The sequence below is a fragment of the Schistocerca piceifrons genome, chromosome 4 (assembly GCF_021461385.2).
Source record: "Schistocerca piceifrons isolate TAMUIC-IGC-003096 chromosome 4, iqSchPice1.1, whole genome shotgun sequence".
Classification (NCBI taxonomy): domain Eukaryota; kingdom Metazoa; phylum Arthropoda; class Insecta; order Orthoptera; family Acrididae; genus Schistocerca; species Schistocerca piceifrons.
In genome coordinates this window covers 816,681,776-816,707,517 of record NC_060141.1, presented here as the reverse complement: position 1 = coordinate 816,707,517, position 25,742 = coordinate 816,681,776, and the positions used below count along the sequence as shown (strand labels likewise).

Below are 25,742 nucleotides of genomic sequence, written 5' to 3'. Positions count from 1 at the left end.
TTTCCAGCCACGGAATCACCATATTCGTTTCGAGGAGACGCAAGTACTAGCGGCCACAAGCGGATAGTACGAGAGGCTCTACAGGGAGGCAATCGAAATCGCTAAACATCCTAATAATTTCAGTCAAAAGGAGGAGGGCGTGAAATGTAACGGTATATGGATGCTGGTGTTAAAGATGATGTGTACTACTGGGTGATGGCAACGATGACCAATGGCAACGATGACCGATGGCAACGGACAGCAGCCAATTGCACTGACGTTTTCAAAACATGACATCACGCCGTGGCGTCGGAGCGCACAGACACGGAATTTAGCAGCAGACAGTAGCGAGCCAGTGGGTGTGTTGGACCTTCCATTGAGCTACAGACACCCTTGAAGATGTCTCCCGCAGACGGGGACGAAACGTTGGGAATTGACACAGAATTCATCAACCGACCATGGCATAACAGCCCAGATAATTATAATGAACAAGACATATCAAGGTGTGGAAGTCTACATTTTAGATGCTGTTAGTTATGTAAGCCCATCCATCACTGCAATGTCATATCACATCCAATGGCAAAAATAGGGTTTTAATTATCCTGAGGCCAAAACCTGCATAAAAAGCACCAGTCAAAGTCAAATTACTTATTAATTTCCATGTGGCTGGCGCAAAACATGTTGCAGAAAATGGTGGACAGCATACAAGTTGAAATCAAGAAACAGCATGTTTCACAACTGATCGAAGTGTTTCCAGGGTCACATTCAGAATGTGTTGCACAATGTGTACCTTCAATGCAGCTAAGTTTGTGACTTTTGGCTGTGGGGCTATCTGCAATAAGAACACTGAATACAACATCTTTCAAAGATTAAGGTTAGGTGATAGGGAAATAAAGCACTCCATCTTCAGGCCACAAGTGGCCCATCGGGACCTTCCGACCGGTGTGTCATCCTCAGATGAGGATGTGGATAGGAGGGGCATGTGGTCAGCACACTGCTCTCCCGGTCGTTATGATGGTTTTCTTTGACTGGAGCCGCTACTATTCGGTTGAGTAGCTCCTCAGTTGGCATCACAAGGCTGAGTGTACCCCGAAAAATGGCAATAGCACATGGCGGCCCGGATGGTGACCCATCCAAGTGCCGGCCACACCCGACAGCGCTTAACTGCGGTGATCTGACGGGAACCGGAGTATCCACTGTGGCAAGGCCGTTGCCACTGATAGGGAAATGGCAGCTGATAATTCTAGTATTTCTGAAATGGTGTTTCAGCAGCTGCTTAACTGGATTTGCAATGTGCGGAGGTGCAACATCTTGCATAAAAATTATCCCATCTACACTGTTGGGGAGTTGGAATGACATGGTTGTGCAAAAGAGACTCATAGCACTTACCAGTGATGGTACAGCTAACAGGACTGGAAGCACCTGTCTCTTTAAAAAAAAAAGGCCCTATGATAAATGATGCCATAAACCAGCACCACACAGTTACCTTTGCAGGGTGAAGTAGTATTGGTTGACATGCCTGTGGATTTTCCATTGCCCATATTTGACAAGTCTGTGTGTTGACATTTCCTGTCAGATGGAAGTGGGCTTTGGCTGTAAAAGATTTTGTGGACAGCCAATCTTTGTCTTAGAGACCTTTGTCCACTTCCATGCAAGCAATAAATTCTCTTACTGGCAGGTCAACAGGAAGCAACTCGAGCACATGGGTGATTTTGAATGGACAGCAAAGAAGGATATTTCATTGGATTTTATGCACCATGCTCATGGATATGTCCAATGTCCAGGCAATTCTCCAAACACTACATGTTTGTGCACCACCAGTCATCTCCTGCATTGCTGTGGCCACTGCTTCCACTGATGTTAAATCAATTCATTTCCTTCCTCTACCTGGTTGCACACCAAAAGAACCTGTCTTTTTGAATTTCCAAGTCATTTTCTCCACACCCATGGCAGTCATTGGTCCAACGCCTTTTTTCAAACCCTTCAGTGTTCAGAACTACTGCAGAGCAACATGTGCACAGTCATCATTCTTGTAATAAAGCTTTAAAAGCAGGGCGTGATCCTGCATTGAGATAGACATGGACAATCTCAAAGATGCAAATGGAGGAAAGGCCATCTACCCAGCATGTTTATACCAACTTCAGTGGGTCATGTGCATGACACGTTTTCATTTACGTATTCTGGCACATGCAGCACCATTTATTGATCAATTTTCAAACTTTTTTTTCTTGTGCCATATGTATTCCCCCTTCTTATCAAATTGCAATGGAATAATATCAGTCATTCTCACCCTGTATATACTGATGCTACTGTTAAAATTTTTAGCTCCCTGAATTTATTTCTGCAGGATTCTCTAGGTGACATTTTTGCAATGCATCATACTGCACTCTTCTGTAATCTTAATACTCTTTGTGTGTGCACATTTGCATCAATTCTTGAAACCAGGATGTCATATTTGAGGTGCAAATGGAGTAGTCCATAGTACATTGCTTGAAGAGTTGGTCTATTTACCAACTTTGACATTCTTCTCATCAGAAATATGCTTGAACCTATTTTGCTGCAAATATTATTTATGTGATTCACCCACATCATATACCTATCCACTGTAACAACTAGAAATTTATTGCTGTCTGTCTCTTTTAGTTGTAGATCCCCAAACCTGACAGTGATCTTGTTCAAAGTGTGTTTTTTGTTTGCATGTATCTGCATATATGTTGTTTTGTTTCCATTTATAGAGAGACTGTTTCCCTGAAATAATTGTTTCCACTTTTCATTATTAGTGAAGCCTTCTCTTACAGGTCATCTGTTTTAGAACTGGTAATAACAAATGAATGTCACCTGCATGCATGACTACACTATCAGGTTCTGATTTGGTCATATCATTGACATACAGAATGAAAAGTAATGTACCAAGGATGGATTCTTAAGGAATTCTATATTTCACAGTTTCAAAATTTGAAAAGACACTTGTAATTTTATTTTTTAATTTTTGCTTTATTTCCACACATTGCTTTCTATTTTCCAAAAGTGATTTAATGTTGTCTACTACTTTTTGCCTTATACCATAACAATGTAGCTTTTCTAATAGGTTGTCATTGTGTACACAGTCAGATGCTTTGCAGTATGTTCCTGGACCTATGTAGACTCTTTTCTATTCACCAAATGCTTTAGTTACAGGTGTTACGAATTCAGCTACTGCTGTTTTGATAGATTTGCCCTTTTTGAATCCATGTTGTTCATCATTAAGAATACTGCATGTTTGTATAAAATTTAATATTCTATCTTCTATTACGGTTTCTAGTATTTTAGATAGTACAGGTGTAATAGTGATAGGTCTGCAATTTCCTCGATTGTTTGTGCAGCCTCCATTATGTATAGGGATTACCTTACTCTTTTTCAGTCGCATTGGAAACATTCCTTTTTCTATGGGTACGTTTATCAGACAGGCTAATGACTTTAATTAAATGCTGTTTGCAGTGGGTGTAGTTTAGTGGGTATACCATCTAGTCCCTCAATGTTTTTTTGTTTTCAAATGGTGTATTATTTATACTATTTCTGATTCATTTGTGAGGGTCAGGAATAAACATTTTGTCTTGTATGGAATGTTTATTGTGTTTATTTTGGAAGTATTATTTTGAGTCAACCCTAGACAATGGGATACTTCTCCAAGGTCCTTTAGTTTAAGTTGTTCCTTTAGTTGTTGCTTAAATGCAATTTTCTGTTGTATATTGTTACAAAATACATAAACAGCTGCAATTAATAGATCACTTCCTTTGTTTCTGTGATAAACACATGGATCAGCTGAAACCTAGTCAAAAGATAGCTTATGGTTTTTGACATAGCCACAAGCTTCATAATTGTAATGAATACCCAAATGTTCAAAGATACCTTTTACTTTCCAAGTGTTTACCTTTTCTTCAGCAGACATTTTAACAACTACTTTAATATGACTTCAGTATGACTTTCACATTGAAGTCTACAATTCAAAATTTGAATTTAGTGCTGTACACCAAGTTGTCCAAAGAAGGAAATATGGTGTAGATTTAGTCACTGTTAGAATGTTTTGGACTTAATATCTTAAAATAACATACGCAGTTATATCAGATCAGCATTTTCATCTTGGACATTAATCACTACTTGCAAACTACCTCAAAAGTCTGTGGACCCATCAAGTGTGATGGAAAATGCAGTGTAGTCCTGCAATTTACTTATTAATTGCTGGTAATTGATGTACAGTCTGCCAAGGAGGACTGATTAATCCAAATCAATTTGCATTCAGTGGACGCAGAACATCTGCAGCATCATTAATGCATTCTTTTATCAACTTGGCATTAGAAAATGATTTTCCAGCTCTTGCAGTGTCAAGTGCTACTTTATAACTTGCAAGCACCACTGGGCTGTCACTCAGAAAAGTTGAAATCTGTGCTCCTAAAGTACTACATCACTTAGATGAGAGATGTATTAAAAGAAAACTGTAAACCTCTTATGATGCTAGCAAAACACCAGATTCATCAGGTGTTGTCAGACTGCTCTTTTGACTCAATTAATTTTGCCATCCATTTAGAGTTCACAAGTAAGCAGTACTCATCCATGAGAAATATGTTCCAATTTCATTCTGTATCAAACTTTGTTACTGTGCACAAAGAAAAACTGGCACTCCTATTACTTTTTAAATGTTGTCACATTTCCAGTTGTCTATCACTTTGAAATTGCGCCTAGCCTCTGATCAATCAATTTCTTACTTTTGCCAGAGAGAGAGAGAGAGAGAGAGAGAGAGAGAGAGAGAGAGAGCATGAGCAATCATGGGTGTGCTCGGGGAGGGGGGAGGGGGGAGGGGGGAGGGGGGAGGGGGGAGGGGTGGGGGATGGGGGGAGGGGGGAGGGGGGAGGGGGGAGGGGTGGGGGATGGGGGGAGGGGGGAGGGGTGGGGGATGGGGGGTGGGGTGGGAGACTGGACTGAGATGTTCTACTGATTAATGGTCATGAGAGCTGAGTAGAATGAAGTCCAGGCAGGGGCAAGCTAGGAGGTCTGTGTCTACTACTGAGAACATAAGTAGCCATTTCATTCAGAATATCAGGAGACATCCCCCTGCGGGTTCGGGGGTAAGAATAGGCCCGCGGTATTCCTGCCTGTCGTAAGAGGTGACTAAAAGGAGTCTCAAACGTTTCGGCCTTCTGTGATGGTCCCCTCTTGGGTTTGACCTCCTTTTATTTCCAAATTTCCGTTCTTAGTGCGTGCCATTTGGGGAAGGACACCTTACGTGGTGTTTTTCTATTGGTCCATCATGCTCCACCATCTTGCATGTTACCTATTGTCGTGTGGGGGGAGACTACGCCCAACATCTTCTGGGTTGTCTCCTTCTCGCCTTGTGCGCACTCTTCTTCTTAGCGCCTACGACAGCTGTGGACCCTTTCAACACCTAAAATCCAGCACGTTAGCCAGTCCGTTGTGGTGGGGTCGTCATGTACCCTCTTGGTGGCAGCCCCCTGACCACGCAGGGATCGCACTACAGATGCCAGAGCTGTTTCCTCCCCATGCATGCCAAGGAGTATGTGCCCATCTTGTCTGGGGCACGGGGACTCCAAGCAACGGGATATCGGCCAGTACCCGTTGCTTTGGCTGGGTGGCGCCCTTGGGGAGAGCCCTCGTTCGGAGTAGGTGGCATCTGGGCGGATGTGGCGCAATGAAGCGCAATAAATCACACCAAGCTAGTGGTCGCACGGCCACCAGCGTCTCTAAGCGTGGTAGAGTCGACTTTGATGCTGCACAATATGACCCTCAGTCGTTCCCCTCGTTGGCTGCGCCATGGGAGGGATGCCGATCTAGTGCCAAGCGGGAGCCTTACGTACCACAATACCTTGTCTGCAGCAGGACTGATGGTGACTCCTTTCTTATGACGAAGCCTCTGTTTTTTGTGGAACACCTGGAGGATAAGTTTGGGGAAGTGGCGGAGTTGTCTAAAATGAGGAATGGGTCCATCCTCCTCAAGACGTCCTCCCCAGCCCAGTCACGAGCGTTGCTCTTGTGCGATAAGCTGGATGACGTCCCTGTTACCGTCACTCCCCACAGTAGCTTAAATATGGTCCAGGGGATTATTTATCATCGTGACCTCTTGTTACAATCCGATGACGAGCTGAGAGCCGACTTGGAACGACGTGGCGTCCATTTTGTCCGTCGTGTGCATAGAGGGCCCAAGCCTAACAGGGTGGCCACCGGTGCCTTTATCTTGGCCTTCGAGGGTGATGTCTTGCCTGAGAAGGTCAAGCTAATGGTTTACCGTTGCGACGTGAAGCCATACGTCCCTCCCCCGATGCGGTGCTTCCAGTGCTGGAAGTTTGGGCATATGTCCTCCCGTTGCCCATCCAGCGCTACATGTCGAGATTGCGGACGCCCCTCTCATCCCGATTCTCCATGTGCGCCTCCGCCTGTATGTGTCAACTGTGGGGAGCACCACTCTCCATGCTCGCCGGATTGCCCCGTTCTTCATAAGGAGCGGAAGATCATGGAATTTAAGACCCTGGACCGGCTTACTTATCGAGAGGCAAAACTGAAGTATGAAAGGTTGTATCCTGCTTCCCTTCGACCATCTTATGCTGCAGCCACGTTATCGTCGCCCACGCGAGCGACGGTTGTCGCCTCATCTGTGCCGCCTTCAGTGGGCCCTCGGGGCCGTGTATCTCTGCCTGCCCCCCTCGTGCCTGGGGGCAAGCCTTCCTCTGTTGACCCCTTAGCAGTTGGGGGCATACCCTCTTCTGTCGCTCCCCCCAAGCTTACTTCGGGAGTGACATCTGCTCCACAACCGGGAGGCTCGATTCCTCCCCCTCCTTCTCCGGCGGCGTTGCCTCCGCCGGTTCCTCTCTCGCGGAAGGGGTCCCTTGGGGCTCTCCCTTCCTCCGTTTCTTCTCCTTCCCAGCCAGATGTCAGCCAGTGGCTGAAGGTTCCGCCACCTGCTGGTTGTAGGGCTTCTGCGTCGTCGTCAGCCTCCGACGCTCCTTCAGAGAAGCTCTCCCACCCCTCTCACCCTAAGGGCAGACGCGAGAAGAAGGAACGGAATGTGTCCAAGAAGAAGGACGTTCCGGCGGTTTCAGCACCGCCTGCTGTCCATAGTCCTGGCTCCGGGGATCAGGTGGAGATCCTCGCCTCTGCCGCAGATCTCGCCCTCACGGAACCCTTGGGGGCCTCTCCTATGGACTCAGCTGACTCTCCCCCGGTGGCGGCAGTTGGCTCTGAAGCGCTGTCTGCCTCTTAGTCGCATTCACGCCCTCCCAGTCCCTTCCTGCTTCCATTCTCCAATGGAACTGCGGCGGTTATTTCCGCCACCTGCCTGAGCTCCGAATGCTTCTGCGTGATTCCCCTGTTCTCTGCATTGCTGTGCAGGAAACCTGGTTTCCAGCACTGCGGACCCCCGCCCTTCGCGTTTATCGGGGATACTATAAGAACCGTGCTGCCTGTCAACGAGCGTCAGGTGGGGTTTGCCTCTTTGTTCACCACTCTGTCTGTAGCTCGCCAGTACCCCTTCAGACACCTTTAGAGGCAGTTGCTGCCAGGGTTGAGCTCTCGCCGGCTATTACTATTTGCTCTGTTTACATTCCTCCAGATGGGGAGCTCCCCCGACATGTCTTGGCTGCGCTGCTGGCTCAACTCCCGCCACCGTTGCTGCTTCTGGGCGATTTCAATGCCCATAACCCTCTATGGGGTGGGACTGCCTCAGATGACCGCGGTCGGGCCGTGGAGCATGTATTGGCTCAGCTCGAACTTAGCCTCTTGAACACCGGTGCTCCCACGCATTTCAGTGTGGCCCATGCCTCGTTCTCGGCCATAGATCTCTCTATTTGCAGCCCTGGACTTGTCCCATCCCTCCACTGGAGAGTGCATCCTGACCTGTGTGGTAGTGACCATTTTCCCATCTATTTGTCACTACCCCAGTGTCATTCTTCTGGGCGCCTGCCCTGCTGGGCTCTCCACAGGGCTGACTGGCCAGCTTTTACTTCCGCTGCAACCATTGAGTCTCCCCCACAGGGTGACATTGACGAGGTGGTCCGTGTTTTAACCACGTCCATCATTTCAGCGGCCGAGGCTTCCATCCCCCGATCTTCTGGCCTCCCTCGGAGGAAGGCTGTCCCCTGGTGGTCGCCGGAGATTGCTGAGGCTATTCGCGACCATAGGCGGGCTCTCCAGCGTCATAGGCGGCACCCGTCTCTGGAGACCCTCATCGCCTTTAAGAGGCTCCGTGCCTTTGCCCGTCGTCTTATTGCACGGCGTAAGCAGGAGTGCTGGGAGAGGTACGTCTCATCCCTGGGCTCCCGTGTCTCCCCCTCGCTCGTGTGGTCCCGGATCCGGCGTATTTATGGATCCCAGACCCCTATGGGTGTCCCTGGGCTCTCCTTGGACGGCGCTGTCTGCACGGACGCTGCCGCCATTGCTGAACGGCTAGCCGCGCACTTTGCTCAGAGCTCTGCGACTGCATCCTATCCCCCCGTCTTTCGCTCTCTAAAGGAGCGAGCCGAGCGGACGCCGTTCTCATTCCACACGCGTCATTCTGAACAATACAACGTTCCTTTCAGCGAGAGGGAATTCCTCGCTGCCCTCGCCGATTGCCCTGATACAGCACCAGGCCCAGACTGCATCCACGCGCAGATGCTGAAGCATCTCTCCAGGGACTGCCAGAGACACATTCTCGCGATATTTAATCGCATTTGGAGCGAAGGCGTGTTCCCGTCGCAATGGCGAGGGGGTGTTATTGTCCCCATCTTGAAGCCCAGTGCGGACCCACTGGCGGTGGACAGCTATCGTCCCATTACCCTCACCAACGTTTTGTGCAAATTGCTCGAACGTATGGTGGGGCGGCGTTTGTGTTGGGTCCTTGAGTCGCACGGTCTCCTCGCTCCATCCCAGGGTGGCTTCCGTCGGGGCCGGTCTGCAGTGGACAATTTGGTGCGGCTGGAATCTGCTGTCTGTACGGCTTTTGCCCAACGTCAGCATCTCGTTGCTGTATTTTTCGATCTGCGGAAGGCGTATGACACCACATGGAGGCATCACATCCTCGCCACGTTGCATGGGTGGGGTCTTCGTGGTCGGCTCCCGGCTTTTCTTCAAAACTTTTTATTGCGCCGCTCTTTCCGGGTGCAAGTCGGTGCCACCTCTAGTTCCTCTTATATACAGGAAAATGGGGTCCCGCAGGGCTCGGTGATGAGCGTCTCCTTATTTTTAGTGGCCATTAATGGTTTGGCTGCAGCAGTGGGGTCGTCGGTGTCTCCTTCTTTGTATGCCGACGACTTCTGCATCTCATTTAGCTCCACGACTACGGGAGTCGCCGAACGCAGGCTGCAAGTCGCCGTTCGCAAGGCAGCATCATGGGCTCTGACTCATGGTTTTCAGTTCTCTGCTGTCAAGACTCGGGTTATGCACTTCTGCAGGCGTCGGACGGTCCACCCTCATCATGAACTTTACCTCGACGGCCACCTGCTTGAAGTGGTGGACACTTGCCGCTTCTTGGGACTCGTGTTTGATGCCCGGCTCACATGGGCTCCTCATATTACTCAGCTGAAGCAAAAATGCTGGCGGCACCTCAACGCCCTCCGCTGCCTTAGCCACACGTCTTGGGGTGCGGATCGCTGCACGCTGCTGCGATTGTACAGAGCCCTTGTGCAGTCTCGGCTTGATTATGGGAGCCTGGCCTATGGGTCTGCATCACCCTCAGTGTTGAAGTTGTTAGACCCCATACACCACTGTGGGGTCCGGCTTGCAACTGGCGCTTTTCGTACGAGCCCCGTGGATAGTCTACTGGTGGAGGCCGGGGTTCCCCCGCTGCGGATTCGCCGCCATCGACTGCTCGCCGACTATGCTGTCCATGTGCATTGCTCGCCAGGCCATCCCAATCGTCGCCTGCTTTTCCCTGCCATGGTCCTCCATCTGCCCGAACGGCGACCTAGGTCTGGGCTTTCCGTCGCTGTCCGCGTTCAGTCCCTGCTGTCGGAATTGGGTTCATTCCCTCTTCCGCCTCCCTTCCGGGTCCGTGCACCTACGCCTCCCTGGTGTTTGTCCCGTCCGTCCGTCTGTCCGTCTGGACTTGGCACAGGGACCCAAGGACTCGGTTCCGCCTGTGGCCCTCCGTCGCCGTTTTCTTGCTCTCCTCGCCTCATTTTCGGACTGTGAGACTGTCTACACTGATGGTTCCCTGGTTGATGGTCGCACTGCCTACTCTTTTGCTCATGCTGCTCATGTTGAGCAGCGCTCCTTGCCGGCTGGCTGCAGTATTTTTACTGCAGAGCTGGTGGCCATATTGCGCGCTCTTGAGCATATGCGTTTCTGCTCAGGTAGGTCCGTCGTGATCTGCAGTGACTCCCTGAGCAGCCTTCAGGCCATCGACCGCTGCTATCCCTTCTCTCCTCTGGTGTCCTCCATTCAGGAGTCTGTTTCCGCCATTGCCCGTTCTGGTCGTTCGGTAGTCTTGGTTTGGACGCCCGGTCATGTTGGCATCCCAGGGAACGAACGTGTAGACAGGCTGGCCAAAGGGGCGATCGACACCCCGGCTTTGGAGGTCGGCCTTACGGCTCGCGACCAGCAGATGGTGTTGCGCCGTAAGCTGATTGGGATGTGGGCTGCTGAGTGGCGTGGCATGACAGCCCCGAATAAACTGCGGGCTGTCAAGGGGACGACCGATGTGTGGCGTTCCTCCCTGCGGGCTTCTCGCAGGGACTCGGTAGTCCTGTGTCGGCTGCGCATTGGCCATACATACCTGACGCACGCCCATCTGTTGCGTCAGGAGGATCCCCCCTTGTGTCGGTGTGGGTCCCGGCTGACGGTCGGCCACATTTTGCTAGTGTGTCCTCGACTGCGCACACTCCGGCAATCTTTTAATCTCCCGGGCACTTTGGCTTTGGTTTTATCCGACGATGCCTCCTTGGCTGACAATGTTTTACATTTTATCCGTAGTAGTTGTTTTTATGGTTCGATTTAGGGAGGTCCTGCGCCTTTCCCTTTCTGTGTCTTTTGTCCTTGTGTCTGTTGCTGTTCTGGTGTGCCGTCAGATGGTTGGTTGACTGACCATGAGAAAAAACAGGAAAGAGTCAGTCTCCGGCCATCCTCCTTTCTTCTGTTTCTTTCTGTCTGGTGTTCCTCTGCCCTGTTCTTGTCTGTAGTGTTTGTTGCTGCATTTGTGTTCTTTTAGCGCCTGGGGGGACGTCTCCTCCCCCTTTGGTTTTTATCTGCTCCGTAGATTTTCGGCTCGCCTGATTTTGGAATGGGGGACTGATGACCTTCGCTGTTTAGTCCCCCTTAAACATCCCAACAACCACCACCTATCAGGAGACAGTTTTGAAAACAGCTCACGGTGCATATTTATGTGTTTGGGCAGCAGTCTAGTTGGAACATTTCTCAGAAATTGTCTTCACTGGACAGCCTGAAGATATTGTCTTCTGGATGTACCATAGGCCTTCTAGCATATATCCATTCCAGTTCTTTCTTTAAATAGATAAATTTCAGAGATCAGTGTTAAAAACAATGAAGATAATGCATAACCTTAAACTAAACAAATTTCTTTATTGCTTTAAACAATGTAGCAAGCAGCCACTTTGAGTGACCTTTTATTTGTGCCAACATACATTTCAGAATTTAACCCATCTTCAACTGGTGTGATACATACTTAAATCCTCAGTTGGCACATCATTACAGAAATTGACTGTATAACACACGTTACCAAAAGCAGATAGTCTTTCAGGTGACCGATTATGGGCCGTTAACGCCCACTACAATACTTTAACGTCTGAAGGGACTACCGATGGCATTACGGAATTGAGAATAAACAGAGCATGACTTTCCATTTGATATCTCTTGTGTGTTACTGTGTTCATTGCCATTCTGAACTCTGAATTGTTTTTAGATGGCGAATATTTTGTTGTACTACTATAAGGAAATGGATGACTGTTTAGTTTGGGGAATCTGTCACCATTCTCGTAACGGCCTCAACGTGACTTTACAGCATTTAGTAAGATTTATTCAGGAAAGTATATTTAGAATAAGCATTATAATACAGACAGCATACCATTATTCAACAGAACTGGGTGTCTTATTCTACACTCCTGTAAATTGAAATAAGAACACCGTGAATTCATTGTCCCAGGAAGGGGAAACTTTGACACATTCCTGGGGTCAGATACATCACATGATCACACTGACAGAACCACAATCACATAGACACAGGCAACAGAGCATGCACAATGTCGGCACTAGTACAGTGTATATCCACCTTTCGCAGCAATGCAGGCTGCTATTCTCCCATGGAGACGATCGTAGAGATGCCGGATGTAGTCCTGTGGAACGACTTGCCATGCCATTTCCACCTGGCGCCTCAGTTGGACCAGTGTTCGTGCTGGACGTGCAGACCGCGTGAGATGACGCTTCATCCAGTCCCAAACATGCTCAATGGGGGACAGATCTGGAGATCTTGCTGGCCAGGGTAGTTGACTTACACCTTCTAGAGCACGTTGGGTGGCACGGGATACATGCGGACATGCATTGTCCTGTTGGAACAGCAAGTTCCCTTGCCGGTCTAGGAATGGTAGAATGATGGGTTCGATGACGGTTTGGATGTACCGTGCACTATTCAGTGTCCCCTCGACGATCACCAGTGGTGTACGGCCAGTGTAGGAGATCGCTCCCCACACCATGATGCTGGGTTTGGGCCTTTGTGCCTCGGTTGTATGCAGTCCTGATTGTGGCGCTCACCTGCACGGCGCCAAACACGCATGCGACCATCATTGGCACCAAGGCAGAAGCGACTCTCATCGCTGAAGACGACACGTCTCCATTCGTCCCTCCATTCACGCCTGTCGCGACACCACTGGAGGCGGGCTGCATGATGTTGGGGCGTGAGCGGAAGACGGCCTAACGGTGTGCGGGACCGTAGCCCAGCTTCATGGAGATGGATGCGAATGGTCCTCGCCGATACCCCAGGAGCAACAGTGTCCCTAATTTGCTGGGAAGTGGCGGTGCGGTCCCCTACGGCACTGCGTAGGATCCTACGGTCTTGGCGTGCATCCGTGCGTCGCTGCGGTCCGGTCCCAGGTCGACGGGCACGTGCACCTTCCGCCGACCACTGGCGACAACATCGATGTACTGTGGAGACCTCACGCCCCACGTGTTGAGCAATTCGGCGGTACGTCCACCCGGCCTCCCGCATGCCCACTATATGCCCTCGCTCAAAGTCCGTCAACTGCACATACGGTTCACGTCCACGCTGCCGCGGCATGCTACCAGTGTTAAAGACTGCGATGGAACTCCGTATGCCACGGCAAACTGGCTGACACTGACGGCGGCGTTGCACAAATGCTGCGCAGCTAGCGCCATTCGACGGCCAACACCGCGGTTCCTGGTGTGTCCGCTGTGCTGTGCGTGTGATCATTGCTTGTACAGCCCTCTCGCAGTGTCCGGAGCAAGTATGGTGGGTCTGACACACCGGTGTCACTGTGTTCTTTTTTCCATTTCCAGGAGTGTATATTAATAAAAACGTTTCCATCTAACGTCTGTAATTTGTTGTTCATTCATCTTTCATTTAGTATTTTTTGGCATTTTATTAATTCGCAGTTGTAGCCAGTGGATGGCCTGTTTGACTGTAGGATCACAGCTACAGGCAGGTATTTGCAGGGAGTTAGTTGCTGGACATAAAAGCAGATGTGTGCGGCTCGAACCGTACATTATAGGGCATTTCTTTTGTAAACAGAGCCGTGCATAGCCCACTTACCTAAGATACGAGTAACCACAGGCAAAGTCACAATTGATTTGCTCGTACGGGATGCTGGTTCGAGAAGCTGTTCAGCAAGAACATGAGTGAGAGGTAACGTCGCAGCCACCAGAGAAGTATGTACGCTGCCAAATTCGCTACTTTGGTGCACGGCTGGAATAGGCCCGAAAACCGATAAAATTTAGAGAACCGGAGTTCCAGAACCACAGAGTGATAATTCTGGTGTCATCGCCGCGAGTCTCCCATAGGGGCAATGAAGGTAGCTTGCGAGAGATGCGACCGCTTTCAGATAGATATAGGTCTAGTGTTGACCACTTTATGTGGTTTTCTATTCGTGAACAGGGCGGGGGGAACACCACAGTCTGTTTCTACCAATCACTGTGAAGTGCATGGCAAAGGGTACTTTCTGTTGTAGCAGCTACTAGGTCCTCTTCCCTTTCCACGCATGCAAGGAGTGCGGGAGAATGATCACCTGAACGCCTGTGTGTGCACTTTAATAAGTCACCTGCTCACGATTGCTACTGGAGCGATACGTAGGATGTTGTAGTACGTTCCTTTAAGATGTTTTCTGAGTCTTTGTAAATAGGCTTTCCTGCAGGGGTTTGTGTCTCTCTTCAAGCGCCGACCAGTTCATTTCTATTAGCAGCTCCGTGACGCTCTCCCATTCCTGCTGTCCCTCGCTGTATACATTCAATATCCTCTGTTAGTCATATCTGGCACAGCTCCCATGCACTTGGCAAATATATAAGGATGGGTTGCAAGAGTGATTTGTAAGCAACCTCCTGTTGCGTTCCTTGGTATTTGATCAATAAGCCACAGTGTGTTATCTGCTGTATATATGAATGAGCTTGTCCGATAAGTCGATTTGATAATCCTGCAAATTGTTACACCCAGTTGATCAATTACAATTATAATTAGCTGATGCTGTAGTCACAGGATACTTGGTTTTTTTGTATCGTGAAGAGCACAATTTAGCATTTCTTAACATTTACAGTAAGTTGTCAATCTTTGTATCAGTTTGAAAACTTATCATGATCTGACTCAATATTTGTGTAGCTTTCTTCAGGCTGTGATTGGTTATAGACTGAAGAACCAAAGAAACCGGTACACTTGCCTAATATCGTGTAGGGTCCGGGGGAGCACGCAGAAGTGCTGCAGCACGACATGGCCTGAAGGGCTGTCCATAAATCCATAAGGTATGAGGAGCTGGACAAATCTTCTGAGGAGCACGTTTCAAGGCATCCCAGATATGCTCAATAATGTTCATGTCCGGGCAGTTTGTTTTGAGTTTAAACACTTCCGCTGGCCACCAATCTTCCTGAAGCCACTCTGTAGAAATTCTGGACATGTGGGGCATCGCATTCTCCAGCTGGGATTGCCGAAGTCCTTGGGAATGCACAATGGACATAATGGATGCAGGTGAGCAGACAGTAAGCTTACGCACGAGTCACGTGTCAATCATATCTAGACATGTCAAGGGTCCCATATTACTGGAACTGCATGCGCTCCACACCATTACAGAGCCTCCACCAGCTCGAACAGTCCATCCGCTTGATACAATTTGAAATGAGACTCGACCGACCAAGCAACATGTTTCCAGTCATCAACATCCAGCGTCGATGTTGACAGGCCCGGGTGAGGCATAAAGCTTTTGTGTCGTGCAGTTGTTGAGGGTACACGAGTGGACCTTCGGCTCCGAAAGCCCATATCGGTGAAGTTTTGTTGAATGATTTGCACACTGATTCTTGTTGATGGCCCAGCACTGAAATCTGCAGCAATTTGCGAAAGGGTTGCACTTCTATCATCATCTATTCAGTCGTCGTTGGCCCCGTTCTTGTAGGATCTTCCTCCGACTGCAGCCAGATTCCCGATATTCACGGTACACTCACGAAATGGTCGTATGGGAAAATGCCCACTTCATTGCTACCTCTGAGCTGCTGTGTCCCATCGGTCATGCGGCAACTATAACACCACTTTCAAACTCCCTTAAAACTTGATAACCTGCCATTGGTGCAGTTGTTAGATCAGTTACTGATGCTACAGACACTTGTTGTCCTATATAAGCATAGCCGACCGCAGCACCATATTGTGCCTGTTTACATATCTCTGTATTTGAATAGGCATGCCTACACCAGTTTCTTTGGTGCTTCAGTGTAGAGAACTACATCATCTGCGAAGTGTATGAAGTTACTATTAATATTGTCCTTAATGTTATTGATATGCAACTTGCTCCAACTCGAACTGTAAGGGCACATTTCCCTAGAAAATGTGTTGTGTCCTCCCTACCAAGAAATTCTCAATTCAGTCACAAATTTCACTCGAGATCCGATATGACTGTACTTACGATAATAATCGTTGCATCAAATGGTTTTCGGAAGTAAAGTAATACTTCATCTTCGTGACTGCCTCGATACATGACTTTCAGGATGTCATGTCAGCAAAGAGCAAGTTGGGTAGTTTTTTTGTTCAGTGGTGGTCTATTACTATTAAAATGAGAGGCAGCTCAGCTCCAAATTCTGCATAGTGTCTGACAGAGATGGTATTCCTCAGATGAAGAATTTTCAGCTGTTTCTCAACGCCACCAACACTAATGGCAATACGTCTCATCTTCGCAGTCGTGCGTGGAGTAAAGTTTAAATGGGGCAGCACATTTGTATCTCGGTACATTTGGAAATGGAGTCCAGTAGTTGAGCTTTTGGTTTGCTACCTTATTTTCATTTCTTGTGTCAATCATGAGTGAGTGAACAGAGAGAAATATGGAGCCAATGGCAGCCTTAACGTGTGACCAGAATTTCTTAGCATTTTGTGAGAGATTTTTCGATAATATTCTGCAGAACGCATTACCCTCTTGACAGCCATTAGTGGATCACTTGTCTGTCTACAGCCCCTCGCTTTGCTTTGCAGTTATTGCTACGCAGGGGCTGCTGTTAGTGTAGAAGTTTGTTCACAGTGACTGTGTACCACAGAGTGTCCCTCCCGCCGTGTGTCGAGAGCACAGTGTTGGCCGTGAGCCACAGCAGCTCCTCAGCGAGCAGGGGCCGTGAAAGCAGAGGACCACGGCTGTGTTTTCACTGCTCCGGGTGGTTGCAGCGAAAGTCGTTGCTCTCGCAGGCTTCCGCCTGAGCTCAGTGAATCTGCGCTTGTTTTGCAGGAAGGAAAACACACACCTACCCACTGCACCCACCCACCTATCTCCCCCAGCTGCGAGCAGTACCGACACATTTCTCGTTGGCGGCAGTGACACCTTGAGCACCGAGAGATTAATTACGAGCACACTGTGTCTCGGACACGGTAAGATGGACGGTCAGACTGTGCGCCACACGATTTGCGTCTTTACTAGTGTCAGTGTCATGACTTGCGGCCCGGCGCCAGTGCATCGTATTAGTATAGCCGAGGATGAGATAGGAATCGTGAGGGAATGAATGTTATGAGTGTTCATACTGCGTATAAACATTCCTCACATTCCAGTAACAGGGTTTATTCCATTTTGGTGTATTTTAGCATGAAAGATTCAACTTACACTAATGGGCACTCCAGGAAACTATGTAATGTGCCTCGGCATACGGTATTAGAAGGCTTGCGTACTGTCTTTTAGTGTGCCTTGGCAGACATTGGAACAGCTGATTAATCCATCATTCTATGAGTTGATGTTGCACTAGATTTGATTAGTTGTGGTTTACAAATTTCCTTCCGTGCAGTGAAAGAACGGAATCTTGGTCCTCGAGTTATACTAGGTATGGATCTTTCACATACCTTACTGCTCTCTAGGTTAGAAAATTAAAAAGGGAAATGGATAGGTTAAAGTTAGATATAGTGGGAATTAGTGAAGTTCGGTGGCAGGAGGAACAAGACTTTTGGTCAGGTGATTACAGGGTTATAAATACAAAATCAAATAGGGGTAATGCAGGAGTAGGTTTAATAATGAATAGGAAAATAGGAATGCGGGTAAGCTACTACAAACAGCATAGTGAACGCATTATTGTGGCCAAGATAGATACGAAGCCCACGCCTACTACAGTAGTACAAGTTTATATGCCAACTAGCTCTGCAGATGACGAAGAAATTGAAGAAATGTATGATGAAATAAAAGAAATTATTCAGATTGTGAAGGGAGACGAAAATTTAATAGTCATGGGTGACTGGAATTCGAGTGTAGGAAAAGGGAGAGAAGGAAACATAGTAGGTGAATATGGATTGGGGGACAGAAATGAAAGAGGAAGCCGCCTTGTAGAATTTTGCACAGAGCATAACTTAATCATAGCTAACACTTGGTTCAAGAATCATAAAAGAAGGTTGTATACCTGGAAGAATCCTGGAGATACTAAAAGGTATCAGATAGATTATATAATGGTAAGACAGAGATTTAGAAACCAGGTTTTAAATTGTAAGACATTTCCAGGGGCAGATGTGGATTCTGACCACAATCTATTGGTTATGACCTGTAGATTGAAACTGAAGAAACTGCAAAAAGGTGGGAATTTAAGGAGATGGGACCTGGATAAACTGAAAGAACCAGAGGTTGTAGAGAGTTTGAGGGAGAGCATAAGGGAACAATTGACAGGAATGGGGGAAAGAAATACAGTAGAAGAAGAATGGGTAGCTCTGAGGGATGAAGTAGTGAAGGCAGCAGACGATCAAGTAGGTAAAAAGACGAGGGCTAATAGAAATCCTTGGGTAACAGAAGAAATATTGAATTTAATTGATGAAAGGAGAAAATATAAAAATGCAGTAAATGAAGCAGGCAAAAAGGAATACAAACGTCTCAAAAATGATATCGACAGGAAGTGCTAAATGGCTAAGCAGGGATGGCTAGAGGACAAATGTAAGGATGTAGAGGCTTGTCTCACTAGGGGTAAGATAGATACTGCCTACAGGAAAATTAAAGAGACCTTTGGAGAGAAGAGAACCACTTGTATGAATATCAAGAGCTCAGATGGCAACCCAGTTCTAAGCAAAGAAGGGAAAGCAGAAAGGTGGAAGGAGTATATAGAGGGTTTATACAGGGGCGATGTACTTGAGGACAATATTATGGAAATGGAAGAGGATGTAGATGAAGACGAAATGGGAGATAAAATACTGCGTGAAGAATTTGACAGAGCACTGAAAGACCTGAGTCGAAACAAGGCCCCAGGAATAGACAACATTCCATTAGAACTACTGATGGCCTTGGGAGAGCCAGTCATGGCTCTACCATCTGGTGAGCAAGATGTATGAGACAGGCGAAATACCCTCAGACTTCAAGAAGAATATAATAATTCCAATCCCAAAGAAAGCAGGTGTTGACAGATGTGAAAATTACCGAACTATCAGTTTAATAAATCACAGCTGCAAAATACTAACACGAATTCTTTACAGACGAATGGAAAAACTGGTAGAAGTGGACCTCGGGGAAGATCAGTTTGGATTCCGTAGAAATGTTGGAACACGTGAGGCAATACTAACCTTACGGCTTATCTTAGAAGAAAGATTAAGAAAAGGCAAACCTACGTTTCTAGCATTTGTAGACTTAGAGAAAGCTTTTGACAATGTTAACTGGAATACTCTCTTTCAAATTCTGAAGGTGGCAGGGGTAAAATACAGGGAGCGAAAGGCTATTTACAATTTGTACAGAAACCAGATGGCAGTTATAAGAGTCGAGGGGCAGGAAAGGGAAGCAGTGGTTGGGAAAGGAGTGAGACAGGGTTGTAGCCTCTCCCCAATGTTATTCAATCTGTATATTGAGCAAGCAGTAAAGGAAACAAAAGAAAAATTCGGAGTAGGTATTAAAATTCATGGAGAAGAAGTAAAAACATTGAGGTTCGCCGATGACATTGTAATTCTGTCAGAGACAGCAAAGGACATGGAAGAACAATTGAATGGAATGGACAGCGTCTTGAGAGGAGGATATAAGATGAACATCAACAAAAGGAAAACAAGGATAATGGAATGTAGTCAAATTAAATCGGGTGATGCTGAGGGAATTAGATTAGGAAATGAGACACTTAAAGTAGTAAAGGAATTTTGCTATTTAGGGAGTAAAATAACTGATGACGGTCGAAGTAGAGAGGATATAAAATGTAGACTGGCAATGGCAAGGAAATCGTTTCTGAAGAAGAGAAATTTGTTAACATCGAGTACAGATTTAAATGTCAGGAAGTCGTTTCTGAAAATATTTGTATGGAGTGTAGCCATGTATGGAAGTGAAACATGGACGATAACTAGTTTGGACAAGAAGAGAATAGAAGCTTTCGAAATGTGGTGCTACAGAAGAATGCTGAAGATAAGGTGAGTAGATCACGTAACTAATGAGGGGGTATTGAATAGGATTGGGGAGAAGAGAAGTTTGTGGCACAACTTGACTAGAAGAAGGGATCGGTTGGTAGGACATGTTTTGAGGCATCAAGGGATCACAAATTTAGCATTGGAGGGCAGCGTGGAGGGTAAAAATCGTAGAGGGAGACCAAGAGATGAATACACTAAGCAGATTTAGAAGGATGTAGGTTGCAGTAGGTACTGGGAGATGAAGGAGCTTGCACATGATAGAGTAGCATGGAGAGCTGCATCAAACCAGTCTCAGGACTGAAGACCACAACAACAAACTGCTCTCTCCTTTGTATTTGATACAGAATGTACTGTTGTTCAATTGTGGCTTTGTGTGTGTGCTGACAATTTGATCTGTGTGTCACATCTCGTGCAAACGTGGTGCATATTTTTAAGTACTGCCTTTAACAGAGGATGTTTTCTTTTAGAGCCTCCAAATAATATTGTCAAACTTGGTAACAGTAGATACTGAAGCAGTTGATTGAGAAGGTGTAACTACAGTTGGGAATTTGTTAATGACCTTGTAAATATATGATTGTCATTACTTTTTGAATTTATTCATAGAAGACTTACTTTAACATAATTTAGACACACAGAGGAAGTAGTGGAAAGTTATATTTACTTTCTGTTAGGTAACCTTTGTCTATGGGCAATTAATATGTTTTGCCTTAGTTAATTTGTCATCTGCTCACATTTATACAGCTATCACAGTGTTTTCCTACAAAATGTCTCTATCAGTTGAAACACACTAATTCCAATATCTCTCAGCTTTGCCATTGTGTAGAAAAGCATAATACAACAAATAAAAAATTAAAAAATGCATTTGTAACAGAAGGTAGGAGTGGCATTCAATAAGAAATGCAGCATATTTCTTTTCTCGACCAATGTCAGTTCAAAAAAATGCGCATGAAACACCTTGGAACGTAACGAAACTATAGGGGCTGAAGTAGGAATATTCCACCGAGTCCCAATAAGTAGCAGCACTATATGTGACTTCCAAATAGCGTTTGTAACAGCTGTGCATTGTAGGGACGGACCTGTTGAGCTTTTGGTGCAAAACCAGACCGTTGCAAATGTTCATAGGCACTTCTAGAATATCTACGGAGACCTAGTAGTGGAAAAAAGAAGCATGCCAGACGAACACATTTGTGACATCTGCAATGTTGGAACATGGAGGTCCGTTGATCATGCAGATGAAACACCTTGCTGCTCAGCTGGATGTGTCTGTTGTTAGTGCTGACACACTCGTCCACCAGTTGGGGTACTCAAAGCCGTGCCCCGCTGTGTTCCTCGCCGCATAAGTGAAGACCGTAAAGAGCAATGAAGGAACGTCGGTGTCAAACTGTCTGCATGTTATGATGCCGACAGTGACAACTTTTTGTAGTACTCTGTCGTTTTGCTTCTGGTTCGAAGTGACAAACCCACGTTTCATCTTCTTACAATCTGTGGAGTGGCATCATACCACCACCTGCAAAGAAAGAGTTCAAAGCCAGATCCTCAACCAGTAAAGTCATATTGGTGGTCTTCTGGGACTGTGAAGGTGTTACTGATTTTGATTACCACCATCATGGTGCAACTGTCAACTCTGAAGTGTATTGCGCTACCATCAGGAAATTGAATAAACGACTTCAGCATGTTCATTGTCACAAAAAATGGAATGAACCTTTTCTTCTCCATGACAACGCATGACCTCGTACAAGTCTGAACAACTGAGAGGAGCATACAAAACTTTATTGATGCAACAAGGAGTTAGTGCTGATGTCGACTAGTAGAATGGTATCATGTGAGCATAAAAGCCCTCCCAGTAAGGTGGCATAAGGCCATTACATTGAACAGAAATTATGTTGAAAAGTAGGGTTTTGTAACAAAAATCATAGGGAATATTATGGTACATTGGAATGCTAAATAAAACCATCCTGCTTTCAGAAAAATTGTCACATTACTTGTTGAATGCCCCTCATAAATTTTAGTCAACACTTTATTAAATTGGAACATTCAGTTGTGTAGCATGGAATATATTATTTTGTGTATTACAATCGGGTCAAACAACCTGCATAGTTACTTCAAGTGTAATAGACATAATGAAATTTCTTTTGACAATTAGAATTTAATGTTGGCTGAGGTTTAACCTGTAGGGACTACAGAGGCTTCTTAGATGTTTTGTAAAAATTACTTTTCAAATAATTGATAAATGTAACAGCACTTTATGCACTACTATATGCTGTTAGATATTCCATCCAAGTAACTGGTACCTTGCAGATATTCAATTTTGTAATGTTGCGCTTTGGTATATGTACCCATTGTCGAATTGTGTCATGACCAAAGAATGCACTTCTAATGATAGAGAACATAGTATTGTGTCAACATGTTGGCTCAGCATAAACATGCAAATCTCACGGTATTAAATTTGATATGATCTTTGTTATGCTTAGGTCAAATAGTGACACACTTATGACTGTTTTTAAATATGGCCAAACACTATCAGTGTTCTAGAAATGTCTGACATTGCTTCCACTTACTTGTGTCAGATGTATTGTGTATTCTTTCCTGTCTTTTGTGTCTTGACCAACTATTCATTTTTTCGATCTCAATGATATTAGGTTGCGAGGCCAGAGGGTGTCTTTCATTTCCTTTATTTAATCTTCTCTCTGATAGGGAGGAGGAACTCCTCGGCCATTGAATAACAAGAACAAGAGGAGGTAATGTCTCCAGATACATTACGGAGATACAAAATAGTATCGCTACTATCAGCAGTGCTTGTATCTGAACAGAGTGACAACTTTTTTGTGGATGAGCATCATTAAATTTCCGTGAAGTTGTGCAGGAGGCTGGACATTCCTGACAGATGTAAAAGTAATCCGAAGGTTCCATGTGTTTGGAGAAGGTTGAAGTGAAAATTAGGACAGGACACTCTGTGTAAGATTGTTGAAAGTATATGAGGTACTGCTGTACCTCCTTCCACATTAGTTTCTTCTTAGTAAACAGTCTCCCAGATGCTTCTGTGTTCAGAGTTTTGTCTTTCATCACAGATTACATTGATGTCTGCCTTAATTCTGTTATTTGTATTTTGGTGTCCTATCCTGCCAGAAAGATCATTGTCATTGTGGAAGAATGTTCTGCAAGTCCACTAACAGGAAGATGACACGAGGTCTAGCCAGTATTGCCAGATGGCTGAAGTACCTTTACCTGCAACCTGTCATTTGGGAAGGCACAAAACTGTCTCACATCAGAAGCCCTCCTTGTGGAGCAACACACTTCTTTCAGCCATGTACATGCCTCACCATCCCAAAAATGTGCATCAGCATTATGAAAGCCAGGGAACAAATGTTTGAAGGGTAGTTCATGAGTGTCATCGACTAAAAATTGTGGATTTTCCATCACACATTGACATTGTAACTACCCGCAGCTCATCATGTTATCAGATTAGTATTGAGCTGAATGCAATGTTAAGTAGTAGTGGATATCACTTTTGTCTGGTGTGCAAATAGCTGGCTTAGAGGAAACAAAGTGCAAGATGCCAGCCTTAGCCCAGCACCTCAGATGTGGAATTCCCTTTCTGATGATTTAAGACACAGCCAGTGAGACCTGGTTGAGTTAGTTATGTGTACATGTTATGTGTACATGTGAAATGATTCCGGGTTTAGTTTCACTTTAGATGTACTTCACATGGTATTTAAATTTGTTCCTTTTCTGTTGTCTAATTTTTTTTCTCCTCATGAGCTGTTGTATGTTTAACCAAAGAATACTACTTATGTAAGTAGTTGTGATTTGAGCATCATTTCCTGCTTCTATTTTGCAACACTATTGCTTCAGAGAAACTGTGGATTTCCAACTGATGCAGGTGGTCCAATGTATTTTAAATCAATATGAAAACAATATAGGTACCATCTGAAGTAATGTAACTTGATTGAATGTAATGTGCCAGTTGAGGTAAATGATGTGGATAAGTGATGCAGTTATTTCTTATATTATAGCTGCCAATTAACTGTGAATATTTCACCAATAACAGATAGGTAGCATACCATGGCTTCAGAATGTAATGTTTTTAAAAAGAACATTAATGTCACTATTTTTACCATGTATTTATTTAGTCACAGATACCACACCATTCATGCTCTTGCTTATTTTCAGTGGTGCTACATACATTTAATATAAATTATGCAGTCTGTTGTAAAATTGCCACACCAAGCTGTTAAGTTTTTTATATAAATATGCTGTAAGCCTGGTGTGGTAATTTTGCAACAACATACACTCCTGGAAATTGAAATAAGAACACCGTGAATTCATTGTCCCAGGAAGGGGAAACTTTATTGACACATTCCTGGGGTCAGAGACATCACATGATCACACTGACAGAACCACAGGCACATAGACACAGGCAACAGAGCATGCACAATGTCGGCACTAGTACAGTGCATATCCACCTTTCGCAGCAATGCAGGCTGTTATTCTCCCATGGAGACGATCGTAGAGATGCTGGATGTAGTCCTGTGGAATGGCTGGCCATGCCATTTCCACCTGGCGCCTCAGTTGGACCAGCGTTCGTGCTGGACGTGCAGACCGTGTGAGACGACGCTTCATCCAGTCCCAAACATGCTCAATGGGGGACAGATCCGGAGATCTTGCTGGCCAGGGTAGTTGACTTAAACCTTCTAGAGCACGTTGGGTGGCACGGGATACATGCGGACGTGCATTGTCCTGTTGGAACAGCAAGTTCCCTTGCCGGTCTAGGCATGGTAGAACGATGGGTTCGATGACGGTTTGGATGTCCCGTGCACTATTCAGTGTCCCCTCGACGATCACCAGTGGTGTACGGCCAGTGTAGGAGATTGCTCCCCACACCATGATGCCGGGTGTTGGCCCTGTGTGCGTCGGTCGTATGCAGTCCTGATTGTGGCGCTCACCTGCACGGCGCCAAACACGTATACGACCATCATTGGCACCAAGGCAGAAGTGACTCTCATCGCTGAAGACGACACGTCTCCATTCGTCCCTCCATTCACGCCTGTCGCGACACCACTGGCGGCGGGCTGCACGATGTTGGGGCGTGAGCGGAAGACGGCCTAACGGTGTGCGGGACCGTAGCCCAGCTTCATGGAGATGGATGCGAATGGTCCTCGCCGATACCCCAGGAGCAACAGTGTCCCTAATTTGCTGGGAAGTGGCGGTGTGGTCCCCTACGGCACTGCGTAGGATCCTACGGTCTTGGCGTGCATCCGTGCGTCGCTGCGGTCCGGTCCCAGGTCGACGGGCACGTGCACCTTCCGCCGACCACTGGCGACAACATCGATGTACTGTGGAGACCTCACGCCCCACGTGTTGAGCAATTTGGTGGTACGTCCACCCGGCCTCCCGCATGCCCACTATACGCCCTCGCTCAAAGTCCGTCAACTGCACATACGGTTCACGTCCACGCTGTCGCGGCATGCTACCAGTGTTAAAGACTGCGATGGAGCTCCGTATGCCACGGCAAACTGGCTGACACTGATGGCGGCGGTGCATAAATGCTGCGCAGCTAGCGCCATTCGACGGCCAACACCGCGGTTCCTGGTGTGTCCACTGTGCCGTGCCTGTGATCGTTGCTCCAGACACTGCAAGAGGGCTGTACAAGCAAGTATGGTGGGTCTGACACACCGATGTCAATGTGTTCTTTTTTCCATTTCCAGGAGTGTATATCCATGCAAGATGAGATGCAATTTTTAATATGGTTTTAATATATATT

The 25,742-nt window shown here is 46.4% G+C and overlaps 1 pseudogene; it reads right to left on the bottom strand.

The window, feature by feature from the left end:
* Window positions 1–1,076: 1,076 nt before the first annotated feature.
* Window positions 1,077–1,194, bottom strand: LOC124797113 (annotated as a pseudogene).
* Window positions 1,195–25,742: the final 24,548 nt, after the last annotated feature.